Genomic DNA, 7,959 nt, shown 5'->3' on the forward strand with positions numbered 1-7,959 from the left:
ATGTACAATCCTATATCTTTCATTTTTTGTTTCTGTAAATCCCTACTGATGTTTAGGATACACACATACAACTGTCTGTTTCGTTTTTTCCCTCCATTTCCCACTCCAAACTGACCAATCTGCACCTACTACATTTGAACCTGAGTTTCTGTTCTGAGCTTTGGAGGCCCGTATCTCCGTGACGGCTTGGCCGATTTGAGTGATTGACACCTTGTTTGATTTGTTAGAGCCAATAGAATGACGCTATACCCACCAAAACCAGATTGACAGCACTGTAAGCCAATCAGAGTCAGCAGAACGCGTTGTGGGGGAGATGTCAGCTGCTGTGAGTGGTCATTGTTATGCTTATCCCCAGAAGCTGAAGGCCGTCATGTTTTTCGCCCGAATTCATTTGAATGACGGACAACAAGTTGGTCAACGGAAATGAAGCGTGATTTAACAGCAGAATGAGCTTTTCACGGCAAAAACAACAAAGGCAAGAGAGATATTACAAATATAGCTCAGCAAAATGATTTCTGTTGTTGTTGTTGTTCTTTGGCCTCTATCTCTCTGATGCTTTGGTGTAGCGTGCTTTGGCGCATGTGTGGAAACAGCGGAGTCTCAGTTGTGTGTTTTGAATAACGTGTGGTCGAGTTAGAGCCCAAAATATACAGAGTGGGTCGGGATAATGGTGCTGTATGGAGTTGGATTTCTTGTTGTTTATTTAGTTGTTGTTTGAGCTGTGTTTGGGGCATGTAAAAAGGGTTTTTACAGCCTTGTAGCCCAGGTTCTGCTGTTTAATTTGATGGGCAACATCACTATATTCTTCGTGATCAGTGCATTGTTTCACACTGTGTTTGCAAAGTTGCTCCAATTGTGGGACTTTCGGTTTTAACAGGATGTTTCACATGTGGTACACGCTAAAGTGTCACACATTTTAGTGCAATCCATCCAATAGCTGTCAAGGTATTTTTACTTAGGGTTACAAACAGAGACCGAGTCAGATTCGAGATTCTAGATCAGGGGCGTCAAACTGGAAAAAGTTACTGTGATAGGCCAGTATCATTTGATAGAAATGGCTGACCAGCATGGCTCGTTAATAACTGTCAGACTACACAAAGTCATCCAGCGGCCCAGATTGGACCCTTTGGCAGACCAGTTCCAGCCCACTGCCCATATGTCTGACACCCCTGTTCCAGATACTAAATAATTCTTGGTAGGCAATATTGGTAGCATTAAATGCAAAAATTTAAATACAGAAATTAATACCTTTTTTACTCCTGGACTTGCATTTACAAAGCATAGCGAACTAAAATCTGTTACTGCTGACACACTCCACAGTTGTCCTCTATTCATTTTCATACTTGACTCAAAAACTCATTTAGCCCCTTCATAAATTAATGTCATGAACTCGGAATCCTTCAGATCCACTCAAATACACTTGCATGGAGGTCAAATGTCTAATGGGGAATCCTATCTTAATTCCCTAAATTGTATCTTTTAATAGATATGTGACACACACTGCACTGGCCTCAGTTACTGGGAATCTAATTCCAAATTCATTAGCACCCTCTATTTATGTATGTCTGACTTCCAGCAAGTTTGCATGTGGCTGTGAGAAGAACGTCCTTCCTCAAGCACAACTACAACAACAGTAAAATATTCAAATGGAGAAAATAAGGTGTTCATTTGATTTCCTTTAGTTTCTAATAATGTGTTTCTGGTTCTGTAATGAGCATATACCCCACTGTGGTAAGACGAAGAGAAAGATGACATAAAAGTGAAAAGCAGTCAGAAATACATGATTTCCCTGCTGGTAAAATGAAATGAGGGTAGTTATGATGACCACATATTGGTGAGGGAAATAAACAGAAGGGAAATTGAACAAACTGAAATAAAATTTGTGAAAGGCAACAGGAGAGTGGTTCAAGTAAGGGGAGTCTTACAAACAAGCACATAGAACTAACTGTACTGTGTACAATACAGACAGGAAAAGAGATTGAAGAGTGCAAGGACACATTTAAAAAATAAAGACGCTGTCTCTCAGGACACTTCTACTCAAGAGAAAATGAGTAACACACTGGTGGGCAGGCAAGGGACTTTGGGGGAACCAAAGGGCATATGAAGAAACTCACCATAGCAGTGTAAAGAATACTAGACATCACCTGCAGCCCATAGCGACATGCTACACAGGGGAAAGGCATCAGCCACTGCTCCACTGTGACTGGCTGTAAGATGAGACACCAGCAGGTTTCATTTTCAACTGCTCTATCAGTGTGTTTGACTGGCAGCACTGCTGGTTAGTGATGGGCAAAAATGAATGAATAAATCTTAACTGCTTTTTTAAGTGCCTGGTATTTACCGGGTCAGCCTGACAAATGTCTGAGTGCTCATGAATCCCCACCTTTTCCCACTCACTGTTACTGTAGGGTACTGTTCAGCTTGAAAATATTTTGACATGATTAGAAAAACATCCTCAATGATGATGAATGAAGATGAATTTACAACAGATAATGTGCATTTGTGCCAAGTGCTAGTTTACGTCACTAGAATTCTCATCATCATTCAGCCATTTTGTTCGAATCAGTGTACACTTACATCACCAAAGGTTCCTCTTGTGCTAGTAGTGTACCCCCTCTCAAATAGGAGCTACAAAAGTCCATTAAATCTGCATTATAAAAACTACAATCTATCCTAGTTCCCACAGTTCAGACACATAAAAAAGGGGAATCTTAGAACTATGCTCTCAGTGCTCTGAGAAAGTTCCTCACTGCTAATGATGGCCTCCCAAATGCACTGTCCTTGTAGCTCTGTGCAGAGCTAAATTATATAATGTTGAGAAGGCACAGGTTCACCCCTTTAAACTTCTGCCTTTGTTAGGTTGCATTCATCAAAAGGGGTTTCCCATTTAATGTTTTTCAGGGTCAAAATGTTCTTGGAAAATGTAAATTTGGCCATTTCTGAAATTAAAAAGAGTGGCAGTAGTGGCCTCAAAAACTTTTGCAAATTGCATCAAGGACATCTTGATTGAGACACTTGAAGAAACAGATTTCTAATCTAAAAGTTCCTCGGAAGTATGCCCTAACTCTAGTAGACTTACAAAAGAGAGTACCAGAGTGGCAAACTTTATCTTAGGTAAATCTACTTGTAAAAGATATGTGCCAAAGTAGAAATGTTTGTACGTGGAAGGCTTGGGCGCAGCACAGTTTCACTGTACAGATCTGCTCTCACTAACTGTTATATATTGGCTAAGCAGCAGCATTCCAACTGATAGAAATTTCCTCCCATTATAATCATTCTTGATTTTAGTAAAGATCACAGACATCTTATTGGCAGTGGTGGGATTTGAACCCACACCTCCTGAGAGACTGGAGCCTTAATCCAGCGCCTTAGACCACTCCACTACACTACCTGTTACAGGGTAAGCCTTTAACTGCTGTCATCATGCTGGTCAAACCTTTACTCCTAAGAAACCACTGAGCTCTCTAATGAAGAGTCTTCAAACACAAAAATAACTGATGGAGTTTTAGTTAGACCAAAGGGTAGTTAAAGGCCGATAGATTACAGATGTACATGTAACTACAGTGTCAACTACAGCAGCAACATGAGAAGACATCTCAGTTGAGACATTTGTAGCAATTAGCAATGTGTGATATTGGATTTTTTGCCGATATGAGATGTCCCGACATGTAATAACTCATTCGACCTATAACCAATATCGATTTATCCACTGTTTTCCCTACCTAATTTTAGTGATCATCAACTCTCTTCCGTAGTGGAATAAACATCATATTATGCATGCATACTGTTATTGTAATGGTCCACCAGTAGATGGAGAAATGAAATACAAACTTTCCAATGTATATAATATTCACTCATTGTGCAGAATAAGAAAAAACATGTTGCTGTTTCTAATAGTTCATTTCAAAGCCAATATTGGCTGATACCGGCTGATTTAATGCATGTATCTTTACCTTTTGTGAAGGTCATGGACAAACGTCTGATTGTCTCCACTGGGATTTTTAACCCAGGCCTCCTGAGAAACTGGAGCCTTAATCCAGAGCCTTAAACACAGTACATGTAAGGAAGGAGAATAGGCAGAATAATTAAAGGAGTTTTAGTAAAACCAAGTAGTTGAAGGCTACTGCAACACAGCTGCTTGATGATAGCTACAGCAGCCAATGTCATCTGAGTATGGGTAGATAAGCAAGATACCTGCCAGTTGATAGCATTTTGCAGTAGCAGAGAATGGTTTCGATCCATCGACCTCTGGGTTATGGGCCCAGCACGCTTCCGCTGCGCCACTCTGCTGTTGCTTGTGGCTAAAGTATGTCTTTGACTCGATGAGAAGTATTTCTGTAGTAAATCAAGTTGACATAGAAAAGGTACCAGAGTGACACACTCTCTTCCTTGGTTAATGCAAGGCGCACCAAAGATGTACAAAATCAGTAAGTTTCCTCATTAACAAGGTCCAGTATTACCATCTAGACCACAAGATGCTAGTTAAGACACGTGACAACGGATGCCTCATTGACTGAAAGCTTAGCAATGTGGGTATGTGAAAATTGCTGGTTGACTGTATTTTCTATTAGCAGAGGATGGTTTCGATCCATCGACCTCTGGGTTATGGGCCCAGCACGCTTCCGCTGCGCCACTCTGCTCTCTGTTGCTGTTAATAGGTTGTGTATTTGCACTCTGTGATCTCAAATGAATTTCTTATTTGTGAGCAGACAAGCAGTTTCACACTTGTCTCTGTTTTATGGTGGCCATTCACCTTTGGCTACCACTGATATCTAGTTCATGATCACTAAAACATGCTGCTGCTTGAGTTTTTGTCAGCATCCAACTTCAGCCAACTCAAAGACATTAATGGCACAGTGCAGGCACTATTGCCTTTTGCTCATTCCCAAGGTCTAATTGGTAGCATATCTCCAGGCAAACTGGAGCCCTAATCAAGTGCCTTAAACTACGCTTTCAGACAGGGGGTTCTTTTAACTTCCATGATCTCTGTTCTATCAAATGTTGATGGCTTTCTGCATCTTGAGTAGAAGTGTAACAGTCATCACTGTTTGTATGAGCAGTGTTTCTAAATCACGAGGAATTAAATAAGCCACTTGCTCTTAGCTGCCACTGTTTCACAATCAACAAATATTCACACAGTAAGCCATTCTCTGTTTTGTGATAAAGGTTTCAGCACACAAACTTTACCAACTCTAACATACCTTCATTTTCCAGGCTGGGATTTGAACTCATCAGATGAGCTTAAAGGGATAGTGCACCCAAAAATGTAAATTCAGCCATTATCTACTCACAGGCTACGATGAGGCTAACAACAGAGTTCATTTTTCCAAACAACTTTTTATTTTGTTTTGGGGCTTCAGGACACTTGGATCACTACGGACGAGCAGTATGGAGATATTTTGTGGTTTCAGTTATGTGTTTTTGGACATTTGAATCTGGGGCACCGTAAGCCACCATTAGGTGGAGTTGTGTTGCTACCCACTCTCCCCTTGGATCTCCGCAAGTGTTGTGAGGACTCTAAAACTTCACCTGAGCCTCCCTTGGCATATGGGTGAGTAGATAATGGCTGAATTTTCATTTTTGGGTGCACTACCCTTTAAACCAGGGTAATACACATTGCTATTACTTCATTCTCCAAGCTGTCTTTTGCTTTTGTTAGTGGTAGTTCCCATAAAGGTTGGAAAAAAAGTAATATCTAATCTTCATGCTTTGTTTTCTGATGTTTCAAAAACAAAAGAAACCTTACTACTTACTATCACCTGACATTACTTTCTTTACATCCACTGGACTACATCATTGTAAAGCTGTTTTTAGAGAATATCTAGTGTCCGCCATGTTCACAATAACTATGGTGAATACATTGTCATACTATCCTCTTGGTAGCTATGTCTAAAACAATTGTCACAGTAAGTAAGACAGCTGTGGCTCAGGAGGTAGAGGGGTTTGTCCACCAATCAGAAAAGCAGCAACTCAATCCCCAGCTTCTCCTGCCTGCGTGTCAAAGCACCCCGGGGCAAGAAACCAAACCCCAAATTGCTCCTAATGGTCTATGAATGTCTAGAAAACTGAGTAGCAAGGGGTTTCAAAAGAATGATTTTACCCAGAAAGTACTTTTTTATGCAGGATTCATAGCATGTGACAACTTTAGCAGCTTTTGGATTAAAACCCCAGAACAGGTATGTGGCGTGTCAGAGAATTTTGGAACCAGAATTCAAATCCAAGCTTCAGAGAAAACATCTGAAAAGCACATTGGATCAAGTTTGACCAAATATAGTCAACAGTATGCTTTAACATCTTTGTAGCTGTATGTGCTTGACTTTGTAGAGAGAAGTCCACCCCAAAATGTAGGTTAAGCTGAATTAGGCAGTGCTGTATTGATTCACACTGTGGGAGAGTTTCCCAGCTATTGCTTGTCTTCTTTGGGATTAAAACAACACAGAAAGCTACTGCCCTCCCACTCTGAAAGAGAAAATCAGTAGTTACAGATGTCTTTTCCCATTTCATATCAATATAAGGCTTTGACTACAGGCAGGGTGAATTTTTGGTGTTTTAAACTTTTAACCATGGGGGCTCATAAAAATCTATCATAAGAATGTGAATATGTTGTCTAGCCTCACATGAAGACGAATACACTCAGATACACTCAAAATAAACACAAAAGCAATTCCTAATGTGGCATTAATTAAAATTGTCTGGCTATAAAGAGAATACCTGCAAGACAAAGCGGCAGAACAATACAGTAGTATTTACTGTTTTTTTCTACAGGGGTGACTGGCTAGCTTGGGTCATGTCAACAGCTGAATCAGATTCATCTAAACTGGTCAGAAACTGCTGATCTACTGGGATTTTCACACACAACCATCTCTAGGGTTTACAGACGATGGCCCAAAAAAGAAAATATCCAGTGAGCAGCAGTTCTCTGGGCCAAAACGCCTTGTTGATGCCAGAGGTCAGAGGAAGTCAAGATAATAGAAAGGGAACAGTAACTCAAATAACCACTTTACAAACAAGGTATGCAGAAGACCATCTCTGAACCAACAACACGCCGAACCTTGAAGCAGCAGAAGACCACGCCAGGTGCCACTCCTGTCAGCTAAGAACAGAAAACTGAGGCTATAATTAGCACTGACTCACCAAAATTGGACAACAGAAGATTGGAAACACGTTGCCTGGTCTGATGAGTCTCGATATCTGCTGCGATATTCAGATAGTAGAGTCAGAATTTGGTGTAAACAACATGAAAGCATGGATCCATCCTGCCTTGTATCAACGGTCCAGGCTGGTGGTGCTGGTGTAATGGTATGGGTAATATACCATTACACCAGTTGGAACCAAAGATCTCAAATTTGGACTCATCAGACCAAAGCACAGATTTCCACTGGTCTAATGTCCATTCCTTGTGTTTCTTGGCATATGCTAATATTTTCTTGATACACTTTGGGCCCCTTAGCACCAACTGATTATCATTTAAATGCCACAGCCTACCTGAGTATTGTTGTGACTGTGTCCATCCCTTTATAACCACAGTGTACCCATCTTCTGATGGTTACTTCCAGCAGGATAACGCACCATGTGACAAAGGTCAAATCATCTCAAACTGGTTTCTTGAACATGACAATGAGTTCACTGTACTCCAATGGCCTCCACAGTCACCAGATCTCAATCCAACAGAGCACTTTTGGGATGTAGTGGAACGGGAGATTTGCAACATGGATGTGCAGCTGACAAATCTGCAGCAACTGTGTGATGCTATTATGTCAATATGGACCAAAATCTCTGAGGAATGTTTCCAGCACCTTGCTGAATCTGTGACACCTAGAATTAAGGCAGTTCTGAAGGCAAAAGGGGGTCCAACCCAGTACTAGCAAGGTGTACCTAATAAAGTGGCCAGTGAAGTGAGTCTATATATACAGTACAGGCCAAAAGTTTGGACACACCTTCTCATTCAATGCGTTTTCT

General features: G+C 40.9%; 2 non-coding genes across 2 annotated transcripts; both read right to left on the reverse strand.

Moving 5' to 3' along the window:
* Nucleotides 1-3,309: 3,309 nt before the first annotated feature.
* trnal-aag (transfer RNA leucine (anticodon AAG)) lies at nucleotides 3,310-3,391 on the reverse strand. The gene has a single exon. It is a non-coding gene; the product is annotated as a tRNA-Leu (tRNA).
* A 1,177-nt stretch (nucleotides 3,392-4,568) lies between these two features.
* Nucleotides 4,569-4,640, reverse strand: trnam-cau (transfer RNA methionine (anticodon CAU)). Its single transcript has one exon. It is a non-coding gene; the product is annotated as a tRNA-Met (tRNA).
* Between the last annotated feature and the right edge of the window lie 3,319 nt (nucleotides 4,641-7,959).

The sequence above is a fragment of the Epinephelus lanceolatus genome, chromosome 7 (genome assembly GCF_041903045.1).
Source record: "Epinephelus lanceolatus isolate andai-2023 chromosome 7, ASM4190304v1, whole genome shotgun sequence".
NCBI lineage: Eukaryota > Metazoa > Chordata > Actinopteri > Perciformes > Serranidae > Epinephelus > Epinephelus lanceolatus.